The sequence below is a fragment of the Triturus cristatus genome, chromosome 5_2 (assembly GCF_964204655.1).
Source record: "Triturus cristatus chromosome 5_2, aTriCri1.1, whole genome shotgun sequence".
Lineage (NCBI taxonomy): Eukaryota > Metazoa > Chordata > Amphibia > Caudata > Salamandridae > Triturus > Triturus cristatus.
Genome location: NC_140588.1, coordinates 385,445,974 through 385,466,549, shown reverse-complemented (window position 1 = coordinate 385,466,549; position 20,576 = coordinate 385,445,974).

Below are 20,576 nucleotides of genomic sequence, written 5' to 3'. Positions count from 1 at the left end.
TGGATTGGGGAGCACAAATAAAGAAAGCTAGTTTGAAGCTAGCCCAGTCAGCGGGGGGGTATCTCAAAGGCATGTAAAAGCTGTACCCACAAAGTGGTAGCCCCTGCAGCAGAACTCTATAAGGTACAGGCTAGGGGAGCTGGGCTCTATGGAGCAGAATTATGGGGTCATTGTTCAACTGCCTCCTTATCGTACATAGAGAACTCCTTTGCTAGGCAACTCTTGGGCCTCCCCTCTAGTTCCCCACTTACATCCCTTAGAATGGACCTAGGGATTAGTCGTATTGCAGATGAAGTAGCTCTTAGACCTCTTCTATTTTGGCGACATCTTTGGAGCACTCCTGAACTGCCCCCGTGTAGGGACGAGCTGAGAGAAGTTATGGGCCTTCACGGTGTGGGAAAACTCCCATGGTTGGCACATATTAGGAACATCTGCCAGGCTTTGGGGAGGGGCAATTTGTGGAATACTGCTGACGAAACCTGCCTTGTGACCCCTAGAAAGGTACTCCTAAAGACCTATAGAGAATACAAATTGGCCCAGCTATGGAGGGGGGTCTACTTCTGGTCGTCTAACTCTTAGGTTTCTGGAAGTAAAAGCCCAATACAGGCTAGAATCGGTGCTAGACGATATCCAGCTGCTCCTTGCGAAGAAGTTATTTCTCCAATTCAGACATGGGTTGCTCCTGCTCCGATAATTTCCTAACAAGTGGAGAAATGCCCCCAGTCTGGATTGTCCAACTGCGAAAAAGCAGAGGAAACTGAAATTCATGTGCTATTTTTCTGCCCTGGTTACAGCAGGTCAAGGTCTCGCTGGCTGCTTCAGTTGTGCAGGAACCTGGGGTCTAGGCACTGTCACGAGGTGTTTAGGATACTCAAGTACGACACCAATATGCTCATTGTGTTTTCTATCTCGCGCTTTTTGTATTCTATGTGGTGTACTTGTAGTGCCATCTTAAAGAAGAGCTCGTAGGCCAACTCCAGCTCACTACTAGTTATCATGTCATACTGGACCTGTACTTTCCCTTTTAAAATGAATGAACTTACTTGCTGCTCCCTAGGTCTAGCACTATTTTACATAATCCATGTTTTAATGGATTTCTTTTACATTTTTATGGCCACATATTTATCCTGACATTGTTATTGTCTTTTTAATGAAATTGTCTTTCGTATACATCATAATTTGATACCATGTTACATAAATGTATTTTGTGCCTCTTTAAGATATCACATCTGAATGAAATTGCTCTTTCTCTTAAAACCACCCCATTGTTTACGCATATGCACTTTATTGTTTTTTGTCTTGCAGCTAATTTAAAGACCATATACTGTGCGCATATTGCACAATCCTTTCTAGGATTGCTATAAGATGAGTTTACTTCGCCAACTCAAGATCTCAAGTAGGAAACATACATTTTTCATCAAAGTATTATCTGGTTTTATACAGCCTAAAGGATACTGCCAACAATTTGTATGTAATGTATTGTATTTATATTATATGTGCTTTTATGGCCCTAGTGGCTGAAATAAAGATCTTTGACTGACTGACAAAATGTAATTAAAATAAAATTAATAACAACTGAAAAATAAACACATATAAAAAAACAAAAGCAATACTTACACAAAAAAACAGAGCACATACATTTAAAATATATACTAAAATACATAACACTAACTAAAAAAAGGATTTTTTTAACAACAATATTTTTGCAAACAATATTAATGACTTTCTTACCTTAAACCCGATATTCTGAACCACGATATTCTTGCTGTCCATATTTCTGTTCCTCGATATTTCAAAGTCGATGTTAGTGTAAGTCGACATTTGAAACTCAATATTATGACTCTTTGCCCACTATTAGACCTCAACAGTGAGTTTTTATGATTTGCCGAATGATACCTGAATGACGTTCATTTTCTGCTGACTTTGTGAACAATTTTTAACAAACTTTAGGAGAGGTGACAAAATAACTGCCTTACACAATTATTCTTTTGACACACTAAACAGCCTTTTTTCAGGGTAGTGTCTCTTCCCTGAGTAGTGGCCAGGTTGAGGTGAGGGCTCTTATCCGTAAACAACTGAAAAGCTACCTTTTACAATTTGTTTTTTGTTTATCACACTTAAAGAACCAGGATGAGGACAGTACCTCACATGGTCTAATGTTTGCTCCTGTTTGCCTTACTCAAGAGACATATGCATTCTTGATTTCTCCTTTTGCTTCTGTCTTCCACAGATAGGACCAGTAAATCGAACACACCAGAAGTGGGATTACTAGTTTTGTATTCACTTGCTGTATTTATGATTTTTTTCATCACCATTCACTTTTCTACGCAGTAGCACATTTTTCCATGGTCCTGACGAAAGCTGTGACACCTTGCAGGATCCTTTGAAGCTGAAACATATAGACCTGTTTTCGTCCATCACATGCAGTTATTATTTCAGACTTCAGGTGCTCTGTTTTTAATCCTGGCACTAGGGCCAATCTAATAAATTGTCTGTCACTCCTAGTAGCTAGTTTTAACATCACTCCTTTCACTTTACAACCCATTTTTGTTTGTTGCACTGCACCTGTTACCCAACCAGCTAAGTGTCTTCTTCTCTGAAGGATTTATTGTATCCTAAACAGCGTAGGAATAAAAACATCCCTGAGCTCCTCCCTCACAGTGAGGGGGTTGCAGCCATTGGTGGGGCTAGGGGTCCCCGCTAAGAGGAGAATCCCAGATGATGAAGCATGCCACCTTGGTGGGTGATGGGATTACGTCCTAATTAAAGGACTTCTTCAGTAGTACCCTGGGATCACTGCTGCGCTCTCTTTTCCGGCATAGTTGCTCTTTCAGACCCGAGTATTTCTTGAGCTTGACTGTTAATAATTAGGGATTCAATCCTCGCAGGTCTCTAAACTTCCCTAGGACCCCCCTTTATCTTAAAGTAGCACCACTTATGTAGTACAGAATGCAATTCACAAACCTACGGCCAGAGACCTCTGCCTCTGCCTCTCCTATCGTTTGTGTTTGGAGATCTCCACCATGGTGGCAGAGATCTCTGCATATGTAGGTATACATTTTAGTAGTTATTGTTGGAACGGCCAAGTGGATCGATGGGAAACTGGTGAATAATTACTATTAAAGGTGAAGGGTTTATTGAAATGTAAGAAGCGGGTTGGAAAAGACATCCTAGTACAAAACACAGACCCACAAAGTAGTACAGCAATTGCAATTCACAAAATGTTCTCCTAAAGTTACTAAACTTGAAAGGTGTCAAAACAGGCTTAAATGTACTCCAGTCCAGCCTTGGAGTATGTCAATCAGCACACATGGTCAACCACTGGTACTGCAACAGACTCCAAATAAAAATAATGGAGGCAGGGAACTAAAATACTCGCCCATAGGAACTAATGTTAAATCCATTAAATAAGGTCAACATTTAAAATTATATACATTTTTAAGCGATAAAACATTGTATATATGTATTCATTATTCTTTAAAGAAATAATCAACTTAATTTAAAAAAAGAAGAATTTAAATGAATTAAATATCTGACTTTTAACCAGTTGAGGGGCTCGGGGAGCAGCCCACAAGTGCTTGAAAGTGCCCACCCATCTCCTGCTGCGTGGGAAAATGGAAAGCTACACCAGGGGACTGCAAGCCCCATAACACACAGCACCAGGAGGCGCACCTCCTGGGAGACTGGGGGAGGAGCCCCCAAGTGCTTGAAAGCGCTGGCTCACCTCCCACTGTGTGGAATAACACAACATCGCACCGGGGGACTGCAAGCCCCATAACACACAGTGACAGGAGGCGCACTGCCTGAGGGGCTGGGAGAGGATCCCCCAAATGCTTGAAATCGCTGACCCATCTCCTGCTTCAGGGGATGTATGTAGACCGTGCCCAGGCAAAGCCTGGGCTAACGGTGAGCTCATCCTGCTTCCATCCGTGATAGGAAGAGGCAGGGCCACCCCCATTGGCCCCCTCTCATGCGATCATGCACACGTCTATTTACAGGGAAGAAGGTCCTGCAAACGTCGTGAGTAGTCCAAGCATTTGAATGGGAAAAAGGAAGACCACAAAGCCCATAAGGGACTTGGGAAAGAAGCCTAAACCTCTCAAACAACATACTGCTTAAAACTGTACTTTGTATGATATTGACAATCTAATAGAGGAAGTTAAGGACCTGCTAACCAAAGGGAAATCATGAGTGGAGGGTAAATGTACAAAATCAGAAATTACTCACTTCTTGAAAAACAAAGAGAGCTAGATTGGTGTTTCCACCATGAGCCCCATCCTGGGCCTGGTAGCTCCTAATGCACCAGAGGTTGTTAGCCTAGTATTCCCCTTCCCAAGCCAGCCAAGCACCATCAACGATCAACCACTTGGGTTAGAATTATCAGAAAAACAACCAGTCCCTATCCCCAACATCATATGTACCATTCTATCATTCCCAGAAAGTGTGCCAGCAGCTAAAAGCTCTGGAGACATAACCTTGCTTATTGATAAATTAAGGAACGACATTACCGATATGAAGGCTTCCCTGAAGCTAACAAACCAATGGGTATTAGATGTGCCACTTTTTATCGCACACAAAGTTCCCCAGGTCATAGCCGCACCAGGCCATAGTACAAGTACTAACCAACATACTAACCAACGAAGCACAGGGGCAGGGCTAAATCCCTTTAAACTGCAAGTTACATCCTGAGGACATATGTCTAACCAAGGGATTTATTTTCCGTTGTTGCACATCTGCAGCTGTTTTATCCATCAGCAGCAGCAAACAACCCCCTTTGATCTATCAATCGATCATTTCTCAGGAACTGGAACACTTCCTCTCAGGCTGTAAATCAAAAGCCCTTACCTACATGCTGGCAGAGCAATCAATCCTGAGTATTTATGACTTATGTCCAGGGACTTGATCCTGATCAAAAGGAGCCAGCAGAATCCTTGGTGACTAAGGTGACCCACTGGATTAGATCCCAAAAAAAATGCCCTTCAAATGTATGCTTGTATATTGTTTTTGCCCAACGCCTACCTAACCCAATGGAGAACTGGGATACAATCAAGCTAACAATGAGGGATTCCTTGTTAGTTAATAGTTCATTGGCCTTGAATGTGCAATCCTATCCACCTACAGGCTCAACATTTTAATTCAGGAGTACCCCAGGCTTTCGATTCAGGATCGCACCTTGTTTACTCCCTCTGCACTTGTTGCAATTACAAAACCCAAGTGTCCAAGGGAGAGTGGTTGTGACAGCTACAACAAAGGCAATTAACTTGAAGCAATCCGAGAAATATCGTTTGATGGAAGTTGACTGGCTGAAAGAAGGGCCACTTCCTGCCGGTCCTTCTAGCGTATTTATCCCCCCAAGTCCACTTTGAATTGCCTGTGCATTAGCACCGTCTGGTGGTACTCCACATCTCTACATTTATAGGTATATTCCAAGCCAATCAGTTAAGTCTGCCATGCCCCAGCAGCACCAAATAAGATTAGATATGCCTGTTCATTCAGCCACTACTGATCTAAACCAAAGAGACCCCGTATTGTTAGGTCTTGATCAAGTTTCAGCAGACATAATCCGACTAGAAGATAGTAATACTTAACCATTTGCACTTCTGTCCTGGAACGTAGCTGGCGTACAAGGGAGACGTGCAGATCTAGAGTGGGGCAACTTTATCAAAGGATTTAATATAGTTACAATACAAGAAACATGGGCTTTGGAAAGAAAATTTAAGGCAAGGGTACATGAACCACAGTGAAGAACAGAGGTCTTTAAACTGTTTGATGCCAAGACCCCCTTGTCAAAAATATTTAGGCAAGGACCCCCTCCTGCAAAAATTTCCAGAGCCTGGTACTCCTCATCATTGACAACTAAACTATCGACAACCATAAATAACCCCAATTCCCACACCAAAATTAATTTTACGGTGGGACAATAATATTAAACAGTGTTTAGAAAACCAAAAGGTTAGTGAGCATGGTGGGGTGGTCAAAGGTGTAGCTAAACACAAAGGGCCTAATTTATGAGGAATTGGCGAAGGGCAGCACCGTAAGTCTTCTTGTGGAACTGTGCTATGCCCATGTGAAAGGGCAGGAATGCACCGCATTTATGAAATACAGTGCATTTCTGCCCTTTCGCCTTGCATTGGCACACAAATTGCTGCTGAGGACCAACATAGGCAGGATTGTTTTTGTGTAGGAAGGGACACCTTGCTTCATGAAAACAATTCCGAGAGGCATTTTCCCCTTTCTATTTGAGCTGCAGAATGCAGCATGCATGTAAAGATGAAAAAAATTGAGAAATGAAAACATTTCTCCTCGTTATGCCTCTGCTGGGGAGGCGTAAGGTTTTGGCGCTGCTCCAGGTTTACATGATTTTATAATTCTGGGGCAGCATCAAATTCCGTGGATGTTGCTTGGGAACCCCCACGCAACGCCATTGAATGCCTCCATGATGCAGAGTAAGGCAACGCAGTGACTTGCACTGCTTTGTCTTACTCCATATCTATGAGGCCGTGCAGAGTCATGCAGGGTAACTTTGCACTCCCTCATAGGTATAGTTAAGATGCTTGCGCTACCGGAGCGTCAATTAAAGTGATGCTCTGGTGGCGCAAGCCTCTCATAAATAAGCCCCAAAATATTCTTTACGTTTTTTAGGTCTTTCACCATCACGTAGCTACATATAAAATAATGGGCAGCTTAAATGAAAAATACATTTAAAAAGTTGTTACTCAGTGGGAAATTGACTGTAGTACATTATGAAACCTCTATTAGTGAATGCACTGTAGTGGTATGTTTGTAACCAGAGAGCCACAGAATAAAATCTTGGCTGGTGCAGGGAAGGATAGTGACTTGTGTATTTTTAGTGCTACGAGGTCACAGCCTTTGACATAAAGCACTGTGAGTATGTAAGTCATTATTTTATACTTGCATTACACACAGTATATGATAGACTGCTATAAAATGCGAACATAGTTTTATGATAAAATGGTGCTTCCAAAGTGTAGATTTTAGTAATACCAGAGCTATGTAACCTTCTTAGGGGTAATAAGGGCTGTGTCAATACAATTATGATCAAAAGCACGCACTTCAAAGCCCAGTTGTTAACTCTTTGCTCTACCACTCAAAATAAACGTTGTCATCACAAAGCTTAGAGTGATTCGATCAATGGCTCCCAAGCACCCTTTACAGTTGCAAATTAACTAATAGCGCACATTTGCATTTCATTCAGGCAGTAAGGCACCCTGGCACGAAAGCTTTTCACAGCACAGGAGACTCTAATGAAACTTCAGCTGAAACATTTTAACAATCAAAATTGGTCGTCCAGGGAAGGTTGTCTTTTTCCAAAATGAAATCAAGCGTTTTGGATTCCAGGCACCAGTGAGGCTGGGGAATGCACACTCCCTTTCCCAGGACTCCACGGGCCCCATGGGAGTTGCACCCCACAGATTGAAGACCTCTGGTGGAGGTACTTCCTTCCAAAGAAGGCCGCCCATCTGGAGAGCTACAGATTTGGGTTAAACACATGCCAGGTGTCACTGTAAAAAGATTATATATCAATAGTAATGACATCTTATGTTTGTGTATTAGTGGGCAAAATGGGTGTAAGGTTAGAGTTTATAACATCTACAACTGCTCTACAAGCAGGAATAAAGACTCACCCATATTAAAACTGCTGGCCCATCATCTCTCTGAGAGCTTAGATAACTCCCCTGTTGTACTTGCAGGCGACTTTAACAACAGCCATTACTGAGGGGGAAAGCGAAGCAAGGTGTATCCAGAAATTGGAGGCAAAACCACTTAGCACTTGGGCATCCACAACGCTTCAATTATTGTCCCTTACCATGACCATTGGTCTGCTCACCTGTAAAGGCAGATTTAGGTAAGATGAGTTTCTTGCGCCAATCTTTATCAGAGGGAACAGTCAGAGTAGAATCAATTATGTTCTACTTGATATTCACCTCTGGCACCTTGAGCTTGATTTTGTAATCTTGGCCCGGAAAGACAGTGACCATAATGCTCTTAAATTGATAATGAAAGATAACTTGTTCAAGACTAATACAACTATAATTCCACAGTCTGAAATTACCCTGACATTATCAAATAAAAGAAAATCCGTCAGGTGGTGTAAAATGAGCCTCAATTAGTTCGAAAAATATATGCTGCTTTAAATAGTATCTTAGGCCAATTTGAAACTACTTCATCAAATGAGATACCATTGGAGAAACTGCATAATGATCTGTTTAATGCTCTACATGTCTAATGTACCACAGAAATGAAGGTCAGTAAGGGAAGAGCAAAATATTCCCCATCCTGGTACTCTAGTGAGTGTCATAAGGCAAAGGAGCATTTAATTAGGGCAATCAAACAGGGTGATTGTGAACCAATTAAGCAACATCATGAAAATTATAAAACAATCACTGCCTCATTCAAGCAGGAGTGGATTGATTCGAATTGGTTAGCCTTAATCAAAGCCTCAAAAAAAAGATCAAAAATCCTTTTGGCATATTTTTTTGCATGGTGATTTAAAAACCCCAAGATTGATTTAATTTAATTTTCCAGCCCTGAGGAAGTCAAAGGGTGATACACCCACTGACCAAGCGCGTGTTGGCTGGTGGAGAAAGGAAATAAAAGAAAGAGTTTGAAGAATATGATGAAAATGGATTGACTTACAATTGTGTTTATTGATTTTGCGTGTGCTGGGGGAATTCAGCTTAGAGATCCTATACCCATTGATCTTGATCATGGTGTGCGTCAGGAATGTGTTCTCACTCCCACCCTGTTTTCCCTCTTTATAAACAATTTGGTGGAACATTTATCAACCTGTGTTCATGATTGTTCTGGGCTGGGTGGGGGGTTCATAAATTCCCGCACTATTATTTGTGAATAATACTGTGCCACAATCTCACTCAAATTGGGCTGCAGAATCTGTGAGCAGCTTCGCTAAGTAGTGCAACACCGAGGTTTAGAAGTAAACACCTACTACACTAAGATTATGGTTCTTAAACCACATAAATCATTCAAAGGGGGCTTCTCCATGCGTGGGACAAAACTCCAGCATGTAGACCACTTTGATTATTTGGGAGTGAGGATTGATCAAACCACCAAATGGAAGGCCCAAATCGTAAAATCAGAACTATTTCTGTGCCATAGCGCATCAGCAGTTATTAAGCGCTATCAAGATTCAACTCCGAAAATTCGCATCCCCAGTCATTGACATATATAAGGCAAAAGTGCAGTCTAGTGCCCTTTAAGGTGCAGAAATTTGAAGTACAAAGAACTTGAGTGGGCTGACATTCAAAGAAAATAGCCTCATTAAATCTGTGCTCAAACGTCTGAGAAGTACCCCAGTTACTTTGTTCTTCGATACTCAGAGAATACTACCACCATCTTGGCTCAGTTTCATTAAACACCAACAGGGCATCTTAGGCTTGGGTATGAACTGGTCCAATCCATCCCAAATCATAATATCTCAAAGGCAGCTGTTAAACATACATTTAGGGCCTATATTACTGATCTGTACCATCTTAATGCAAAGGTAGGAGGGCGACCAACACATTTTTATCCTTTTCAGTCGCACCATCACTTAAACCATAAATAGACGATTTCATACCACATTTAGCTCACACCCTGCTGAACAAATCTACTTATAGATTGGACCTCAACACACTAAAATCTCAAAAGTGTCCATTCTGTAGCAATTGTATAGAAGATGTTGAACATCTACTTTCCTGTTGTCTGGCACATAGTAAACCTAGGAGGTCTTGGCTTAGGCCAATTTGTATTACCTTGGGCACAAGCCACTTTAGTGAAGCTTATTGAATTGTAAGGTCAGATTGCGGCATTCCAATCATATTAAGTCTTGGGTGCTACTTACTAGCTGTTGTAGTATTTTAACATATCTATTGTTTTGCGAAATGCTGGTTTATATAAATAGAACAAACTGTATGTATCCATTGTCGTTCTCTTCTTGCTGTTTTACAATATATCGTATTGATGAGAAATGTAATGAAATGAATTGCTTCTATGTACTTTATTTTTCTAGAAGTATTTATTTATGAATATTTTATATTTTTACTGTATGTTTTATGGGCTTGATCCTGAAATAACATTTAGACAGACAAAGACGTTTAACCAAATATATTAAATATTATGTAAAAGAACGGTAGTAGCGAAGAATCATATTTTTAATCAATGTTTACAAATTATTTTATTAATTAAATTATTATATTTAAATAATTGTATTACTCAATACACATTTAATTTGATGAGTTGATGTGCTATAAAATATTATTTTATTACGGGCAGGTTAATAATATTTTTTAAATGTTGCATTTATATTCTACATTAAAATAGTTGTATTCATTTTTTAAAGAATAACACACTTTAATATTTTCTGTATTCATTCCATAGGAAGATCTCCACTTCATGCCCAGCCCCTCACAGGTGCCTATTGGCTTTATCAAGGGGTCAATATATCACCATATATAAATATATTGGCTTTGTCAAAAAGTCACCAATAATTATACCCAAATGTATATTTCATAAATTCACACATTGGAATGTTTAATAATATTTTCAATGAAGTATTATTAAAAGAAACATTAACATGGCTTTAAGTCTTTTTTAAAAATACTTTTTAGGTCACTAAGAGCAGCCATAGAACCAACCATAAGAAGTTCCTGCACTCCAGCTGAAGAAAATCCAGCTCCAACTTGAAATGTTTAAAAAAAATACATATGTGGTTTGATGGAGTGGGTGAGTACTGCCAAGGTTCAAGTACAATGGGACATGAACCAATTCTTTGTGTGGCATGAACCTGTCAAGTGTTTTCACCCAAGGACCACCGAATGTAAGACAATGTTTTCAAGGTATGACTGGTTTGCGCCTCAAGTATATCTGTAGAGCTTGATTCCTGGGGGAAAAAAATCCCAAAGTCTAATACTGTTTTGCAGTTTCTTATTTTATATTTATTTATTATCATAAATACTAGAGAGCAATTGAATAAGCCAATATGTGTTTCGCCCGGCCATCACTTTTTAGAAATACTCATAGTCAACAGATGATGTCATGAGTGATATCATCAGTGATGTCATCAGTGATGTCACTGACCATGTTACATGTGATGTAATATGTGAGGTCATAAGCAGTGCATAGAGGGGACGCGAGTTATAGTTTACTCAGGTAACTATAACAGCTGAATTTCTATGGGTTTTGTGCCAGTGAAATGTCAGCCTAACTATAACATTCCTGAAACCTTTGTCATTTCAGTAAATTTCTAAGCTTTTTAAAAATGTTAATTCCTAACTAAAACTTCCCTGAAACCTTTGTTTTTTTCTGTGAATTTCTAAGGTTTTTTAAATGCTAAATCCTAACTATAACATCTCTGTAACCTTTGTTTTTTTAGTGAATTTCTAAGCTTTTTTAACTAGCAGTCACGTTTGCAGAGTGGTGGAGAAAGGGGACTGTGCCTTTGACCAACTCTCAGGAATTCTGCTGCGTAGGGCTTACAGGATGTACCAGGAGGACTTCTTGACCCCCCAAAGTCCCTCTGGAGGCCCTCAGGACGCAAGGGGACCTCATCGCCCCACCAGCAGTGCGCCAAGAGGCACGTTCACAAAGAGGTGGGGAAAGGGGCATGGCCTCTGACCACCTCCCAGCAATCCTACTGTGTGGGGTTTACTGGAGGTAACAGGTAGGCTAGTTGGCTCCTAAGGACCCTCAGACGCGAAGTGGACTTCATTCCCCAAACAAGAGCGGTAGGAGGTGCGCTTGCAGAGTAGCGGAGGAATTTCAATGGTTTTGTACGAGTGAAAAGTCCAGCTAACTATAACGCCCCTGAAACCTATGGTTTTTTCAGTGAATTTCTAAGGTTTTTTAAATGCTAATTCCTAACTATAACGTGCCTGAAACCTATGGTTTTTTCAGTGAATTTCAAAGGTTTTTTAAATGCTAATTTAAATGCTAATTTCTAACTATGCCTACAGAGATATGACATGTGAAGAAAGAAGAAAAAACGCACAGAAAGAAAAAAAAGAAATGCAGAAAGAAGCAACAGAAGTCCTCAAAGACGAAGAAAAGTGCAGGAAGAAGGATAACGTGCAGAAAGAACAAACAGAAGAGCAGAAAGAAGCCTTGTTGCAAAATCATCCAGTACCCTCAACTTTTTCAGACGGATACTGGTGGTAACTGAGTCTGACTAACCAGTCCTAGAGCCAGTGCTATGTTAAAAGACACTCAGAATACAGTGAAAACACCTACATACACTAGGGAACACTATGCGTTGGGGTCCCCCTGTGATCAGCATGACCTCCTCTGTAAGCCCCTAGTATATAATAGGGCAGGGGATTAAAACTACCTCTTAAAACGCGCCACAGGGCGTGTTTGCACACGTCACCTCAGGTCCCATCCCCTCACTTCCCCACTGTGTAAACACGCCCTGTGGCCGTTTTAAGTTGGGAGATTAAGTCCCCTTGAATACTGAGGATCCCTAGGGGCAAAATAGCCCACTAGGTACGTCCAGTAAGCGCAATTGCAGAGAGGTGTAAAAAGGGGCACAGCCTGCACCACCTCTCTGCAATGCAGAGCAGTGGCGCTTACTGGAAGCACCTGGTGGGCTAGTTGGCCCCCAGGGTCCCTCAGGATTGAAAGGGAATTATTTCCCCAACTTAAAATGCACCACAGGGCGTGTTTGCACACGTCACCTCAGGCCCCGTCCCCTCCCTTCACCACTGTGTAAACGCGCCCTGTGGCCGTTCTAAGTTGAAAGATTAAGTCCCCTTGAATCCTAAGGGTCCCTAGGGTCAAACTAGCCCACTAGGTACCTCTAGTAAGTGCCACAGAGCTGCGTTGCATAGAGGTGAAAAAAGGGGCGTGGCCTCAGAACACCTGTCTGCAACGCAGCTCCCTGGCGCATACTGGAGATACCTGTTGGGCTAGTTGGCCCTCAGGGACCCTCAGTATTGAAGGGGAATTAATTCCCCAACTTACAACTGGCCAAGGGGCGCGTTTGCAGAGTGCTGCAAGGAGGGGGCGTGGCCTCCGGCGCGATGCCGGTCTTTTATTTATTTTATTTTTTTAAGAAGGAGGGCTGTGTGGCCCCCCTTCTTTTTCTAATTTACTGGCCCTGGAGACCCCATCCCCCAGGGCCTGCACCCTAACATTTTTTGTTGAAAAAAATTAATTTGGCCCTCCCAAGGCCTTAATCGGCCCCGGGGACCCCAACCCCCGGGTCATGGCCTTTTTTTATTCTTTTATTCTTTAGGAGGGGGCTGCGTTGCCCCCCTCCTCAATCCACTTATGGCCCCCGGGGCCGGCCTTTGTTTTTTATTATTTTAAAAAAATATATATTCATAGAAACACCTAGGACATGCTGGACAAACCGTATGTACCTATCACCATGACGATTTGCGTGATATTCATTAAAAGGCGACTATGCATAGAATGAATCCACATGGAATGTATTTACACCGCTAGTGAAGCTCTGACGTGTCTGACGCCCTACAGTGCCTAATCCCGGTGCCCCCGCCGGTGGGTACTCTCCAAGTAGACACCCTTGGCGTTTATTTATACAAACATGGGTAGCTATTGACGGGCACATTTAATATACACGCACACCAAACCATTCAAAGGGGATTCGACAAATATTCGACCAAACTATGCAAGAAACCCCCCTCACGGTTAATAAAACACACATCCACCGCCGGATGTGTAATACTTTTTATTTTACTCTCTGGAAAGGAGACGAACCTCACTTGAGAATCACAGCGTGCTCCTGGCTGAGCCCAATGCTGTGTTACACCCACCAGTGCCCGCCGAGTGCCTCACACCTCTGTGTTGTATTTCACCAGCTAGTGCGTATGCTATGACACTCTCTAGCCCATGTGCACTGTAACACCACCCCGTGAATATGTCATGCCACACTTGCCTTCACACGGGTTATATTGCCCCATCTAACGTGCCTTCCTCGATGCCTATGTTATAACGCACAGTGCTATGCCATACATATTACAATCTGGGATCCATATCTTTGTCACAGTGCATATGCAACGTTACACTCCCCAGCACATATTTTATATTACAACTTTAGAGACTAGTTAGGTTACACAACACTGCCCTGTGCATATTACACTCCAAGGCGCATATCGCATAGCACACGCTAGTGCCTGTGCTATCTCGCGCTCTCCAATGAATCTGTCATTGCGCACAATGTATTGCATATTATATTTCACGCCCCGGGTCATCTTATATCACACTTTTTGGTGCATAGCTTATACCATATACTATATCTAGTTTTCATTTTCAATCGTGCTCCCAGGACTATGTTCTATATAACACTGCGTCCACCTACCCTTTTCACGGGCATTACATTTTGCGATGGGGGTGGAGGGTCAGGGGGTGTTTCTGCCAAGTGAGCCCGGAGTCACAGTCACAAACGTCCTCTTCTTCCTGAATAAAAGTGAGATTATGCTGCATACTTGTTCATATTTTAAGTAGTTCGCACAGACACACATTTTATAAACAATAAAGTTCCTAATACCCACCTTCTCTGAACAGTTAGCTTGCTGTCCCATCCACCTCCTCCCTATCCTCTGTTGTCTGAATCCACGGACTAGCCTCCTCCCTCCTGCCATGCATGGTCTGATGTGCTGCCACTGCCCTCCATTTAGCATGATGTACCAGTCCACTCCTCCTGCCCTCCATTTCCCAATTCTATGGCCCATCATTGACCTCCTGCTTAGCCTCTGTGCTTAGCTTGCTGCCCCTATTCTCCTTCCCCCTGCCCTGTTTGTGCATGCCCCTCCTCCATCCTTTTTGCCCACATGTTCCATGGACCTGCCACTCCTATCTACTCTGAGTGTTCTGTTGAGCTGCACTCCCCTCCCACCTGCCTAGCATTGTCAGATGACTGTAACCTGTCCCTGCCACCTCCACCCTGCCTGTCCACATGCCATGCCCCTATCCCCTTCCTCCTGTCCTCCATGGTTCATTTAACTGCCACACCCTTCTGCCCTCCCTGGTCTGTTGTGCTGCAACTGCTCCTCCTGCCTGCCCCGTGCGGTCTGTTGTGAGGCCCCTTCCCCTGAACTCTCTTGTCTGTGCCCAGGTCCTGACCCTCCCTTCTATCCTCCATGGTCCTTTATGCATGCCCCTGCACCCTCCTTCTTGCCCATCATAGCCATTGTGCTGCCACTAACCCTCCCGCTTGCCATGCATGGTCTTCTGTGCTGTCATGGCCCCTCCCACCTTCCCTGTGTGGTCAGCTAGCTGCCCCTGACCCCCTCCCACCTTCCCTCCATGGTCTGTGTGTATGCCATCATAGTCTCATTGTTGCTCTCCATGGTGTGTCTTGTTTCTAGTGCCCAACCTGCCTGACCTCCATGGTCATCTTGCTGCTCCTGCCCTGCCCCCTTGCCCCCAGCCCTCTGTTTCCATGTGCAGACCCCTATTCCCTCCCTCCTGGCTTGTCTGTTCCATTGTAATGCCCCTGATCCGTCCCTCCTGCCCTTTATGGTCTGTTATGCTGCAGCTTTCTCTCCTGTCTGTCCATTATGGTCAGCTAGCTACCATTGCCTCTTTCCCCTCTGTTCTCTGTTGTCCATGTGAATGGTCCTGTCCCCTCCCTATTGCTTTCTATGGATTGTTGTGCTGCACACCCGTCCCACATGCACTGTGTGGTGTATTGTGCTGCTGCAAACCCTGATGCCTGCCCTGTAGGGCCAGTTTGGTGCACCTCTCCATGTCCCTCCTGTCCTCTGTAATCCGAGTCCATGTCCCTATCCCAATTCCTCCTGCCTACCATGATCCAATGTACCATACTTGCGAACATTTTGAACTTGGTAAGAGGGAGATTTTGAAAAAAAACTGGGGTATTGATTTTCCCCTTTGAGTTACATTGAAAAAGAGGAGATTGCAGAAAGGAGACAGATCAAATAAAGACCATTTGAGCTTAAAAACATTGAACGTTTCCTGGCTGAAACGGGTCTATTGGCATGTATGGTTGTACTACCACTGCCTCTTCGTTCTGCCCACAATGGTCTATTATATTGCCACAGCCTCTCTTGCCAGTCCTGTATTGTTGGTTTGTTGCCCCTGCCCCCCTTTCCACTGCCCTCCATAGTCTGTTGTGCTGCCACTGCCCTTCCTGCCTGCCCAGTGTGGTCAAATTGATGCATCTGCACTCTCCTACCTGCCTTCAATTTTCAGAGTCCGTGCCACTGGTCTCTGCCTCTCAACAGTATCCCAATGAACAACTAGATTGCTAACATTCTATATTTATTACAAAAGTGTGGAACGCCTGACGTCATCTTGATGTAATCAAAACTGTAATACCTAGAGTATTTCCTTTAGAAATTACATATATGAGAGGGTCTTATTTGCATCAAAATTATGGTTAGTGCTCTAAAAAACTAAAATGAGGACATATTTTTTGAGTTTTCAAATAGCGACAAAGAACTTTTAAATTATTTGTAATCTTTATGTTTTTTTATCCAGTTGACCACTTGATTAAATGTTGCACCTAGGGGAGAGGATGTGGTGTTACTTCCAGAGCTGCAGACTTTGCAACTGGGAAACCAGGTTGGAGTTTCTGCTTCAGCTCAACATTCTGTGATTCGAGTCAAATCATTTAATCTCCCCATGTCTACAACCAAAATGAATTTGATCTTCTGTCATGTAACCAATGCTCATGTAAAGCACTCCAATACCTGACAAGTCTGCACTATATAAAACTGCAAATACACAAAAAAAAGGTGTTTTGCACACTTCTGTCATTGGGCTACATGTGGGCTACATCTGGGTGATATGTGTGCTGCATTTGGGCTCTTTTGTCTCTGGTGGCCATCTTGGGAGATTTATTTGTTATGAAGTTTCCTAATTTCCTCATTAACTGCAGTCTCCTCAGTAGGAAATGCTTTCAGTTTTTTACTTTGATTTCATCAAGAAGGTATTCAGATATGTCACACATTTGCCATAAATTCTGAATGTTAGCACTCTAGTTGCTCATTAGATCACTGTAGTAAAGCTACTGCTCCCCACGGAAGTCTGCTGCTGGTATTAAAAGTGCATGTTTCAGTCTGCATATCAGAATTTTTTTAATGAAATAGAAGAGGATTTGAGAAGTCACTCAAAATGTGCCCTAATTTTTCTTTCTTCAGCACTAATCATAATTTCTATGGCAAAATAAACCCCCTCATTGTGTTCCTTTTTAAATTAAATGTTTTAAGTGTTACCAGTTAATTCCAATCAAGATGGCTTCAGGTGTGCCATACTTTTGTCATAAGTAAGACAGTAAGCACTCTAGTTGTTCTTAAGAACACTCTGGGACATTCTGTCATTGGGCTATACTTGGGCTACATCTGGGTGATATTTGGGCTACATTTGGGCTCTTTTATCTCTGGTGGCCATCTTGGAGATTTATTTGTTATGAAGTTTCCTAATTTCCTTATTTACTGCAGTCTCCTCAGTGGGAATACTTTCAGTTTTTTATTTTGGTTCCATCAAGAAGGCATTCAGATGTGTCACACATTTGCCATAAATTCTGAATGTTAGCACTCTAGTTGCTCATTAGATCACTGTAGTAAAACTACTACTCACCAGGGAAGTCTGCTGCTGGTATTCAAAGTGCATGTTTCAGTCTGCATGTCAGAATTTTTTTACGAAATAGAAGAGGATTTGAGAAGTCAAAATGTGCCCTAATTTTTCTTTCTGCAGAACTAATCATAATTTCTATGGCAAAATGAACCCCCTCATGTTGTTCCTTTGTAAATTAAATGTTTTAAGTGTTACCACTTTATTCCAACCAAGATGGCTTCAGGTGTGCCATTCTTTTGTCATAAGTAAGACTGTTAGCGCTCTAGTTGTTCGCTAGGACACTCTGGGACATTCTGTCATTGGGCTATACTTGGGCTACATCTGGGTGATATTTGGGCTACATTTGAAAGTAAATTTTTTGAAATTGAAAGTAAATTTGTGGACGGCGAATTGCTGCCCGGGGGCGTCCAAGCGCTGGCAATAACAGAGGAAAACCTCGTAGAGTGATTAGCAGAGAGTTAATGGGGAGAGTTGAATAAGAAAGTCTTTAACTGCTTGCGGAAAGAAGAGAGTTTGGGGTTGGCTCTAAGATGTATGGGAAGAGTGTTCAGGTATTGGAGGCATTGTAGGAGAACGTCCTACCGCCAGTCCTTGTCTTTTTTATTCTGGGAGCCTTAGCCATAAAAGTCTGGCTTAAACAAAGGTTTCTGTTGGGTTGGTAATGGGTGACTAAGTCACGAGTAATCAATGGACCTGTGTCCCAAAAGGCCTGATGGGCAATGCACATGGCCTTGAAGAGAATTCTTTGATGCACTGGCAGCCAGTGAAGGCTGACCAGACCGGCTCTTACTGATTGCCTGCGAGGAAGTTCAAGCAACGAGCGAGCCGCGCAGTTCTGCACTGTCTGTCTGCTTAAGGTGTAATCTGGGGCGCCAAGGTAGAGTACGTTGTTAAAGTCTAGGCGAGACTGTATTAGACCCTGAATAGCTACCTGCTTTGCCTCCATGGGTAGAAGGGGGAAGATTTTTTTTAGCGTTCTGAGGAGGCCAAAACAGGTGGCTGAAAGTTTTGTGGCCTGAGTGTTGAAAGAGAGAGTACCGTCAAGCCACACCCCAAGGCTCTTGATGTTGTCCTTGGGTACTGGAGGGGTGCCTAGACAAGGGGGCCACAAGGAGTTGAAGAGGCTGGGGTTGGCGGAACCCAGGAGCATCAGCTCCGTTTTGTCCCCGTTTAGTTTGAGGGATGATGAGGACATCCAGTTCTTTACTTCCTCTAGGCACTTTCCAAGTCCGCCTGATATTGGCGTGTTGGCCTCCTGCGCCAATGAGACCACCAGCTGGGTGTCGTCTGCATAAGAGATAATCTTGACCCCAAATGGACGGACAACCTCAGCCAGTGGCCTCATATAGATGTTGAAAAGTGCGGGGCTTAAAAAGGATCCCTGAGGGACTCCACATCTCAGTGGTCTACTATTAGATACAGACTCGCCATCGAATACTCGAAAGGATCTGTCCTCCAAGAAGGATTTGAACCAAAGCCAAGCTTGGTCCTTGATGCCGACACTAGACAGACGGTACAGCAAGGTGTCATGGCTGACCGTGTCGAAAGCTGCGCTGAGATCAAGGAGGATCACTGCCACTGATCCTCCTTGATCCAGGATTTTTCTGGATTCCTCAGTGACCATGAGGAGGGCGGACTCGGTTCCGTGTTTGGGTCTGAAGCCCGTTTGAGTGGGGTCTAACAATTGGTGGTCTTCAAGGAAGTTCACCAGTTGGAGATTGATATATTTTTCCAGGATTTTACTCACCCAGGGGAGCAGGGAGATGGGCCGGTAGTTGCTAAGATCTAAGGGGTCCAGATTGGGTTTTTTTAACAGTGCTCCGACCTTGGCCCGTTTCCAAACAGGAGGGACAGTGCCGGAGGTGATGGATGCATTCAGGACATCCCTAATGGTTGGCAGCGTGATCTGGGATGCTGACATTATGATGTCTGGCGGGGCTGGATCGTCAGGGGAACCGGATCTAACTTTCCGAGCCATGGACTCAAGGGTTGCAAGATCCATGAGGGGGAAGTGGTCCAGAGTCGATGAAGGCTGAGGGGGGGGGTTGTTATGATGGTATTGGTCTGGGCTGTGGGAGTGGTGAGTATGGGGAGGAAGGATGAGTAGATTTTGCCAATTTTTTGGTGGAAAAACTCAGCTACGTTGTTGCAGTGAGTAGTGGATTTTGAGTCATGCAGGCTAGGTGGGGTTTTGGTAAGTTTTTTCACAATTTGAAAAATTTCTTTTGGTTTTGATTTTGCTAGGATAATTCTATTCGAGAAGTAAATAGCCTGAGCAGCTTTGACTTCTGCTTTGTACTCATTGATTGACTCTCGATCGCTACTTTTTTTTCCTGGAGAATAGTCTAGCCGCCATCGTCTTTCGGTTTTCCGACAGTGGCGTTTCTTTTCTCTGAGAGCCTCCGTGTACCAGGGGGCAGTTTTGTAGGAGCGTTTCAATGAGGTTTTACTTTTAGGGAGGGTGTCGTCAAGAGTTTGTGTGATCCAGTCTTCGTAGGCCTGGTTGGCTAGACCAGGGTCCTCATTGTAGAGGGGTTGGTTGCTGGCGAGCTTGATGGACCATTCGTCGACTGAGAGACGAGACCAGGCTCTGGTGAATCTTGTAGTGGGTCCAGTTGGTGGGGGCTTAAGTGTGGTCCAGGTGAAAGGGACCAGTAAGTGGTCCGTCCAGGGGAGCGGGATAGGTAGGTCGGCTACCAGGTCTACACAGTTGCTGAACAATGGGTCCAGCAGATGGCCCTTAACGTGAGTAGGGGTTTTGACATGTTGGGTTAATTGTAGGGCGGCTAAGTCATCCACTAGCGTAGTGACTGTATGGTCCAATGCAGAATCAAAATGAAGGTTGAGGTCACCTAGCAGAGTGAAATTAGAAGTGGTACTAACGCGTTCCGCCACAATCGAAGGGAGAAGATTGTGGAATTGCTTAAGGGGGCCGGGGGGACGATAAATAAGTGTTCCTGAGAAGCAATTGTTGGGGGAGAGTTCGGGACTGAAGGCAA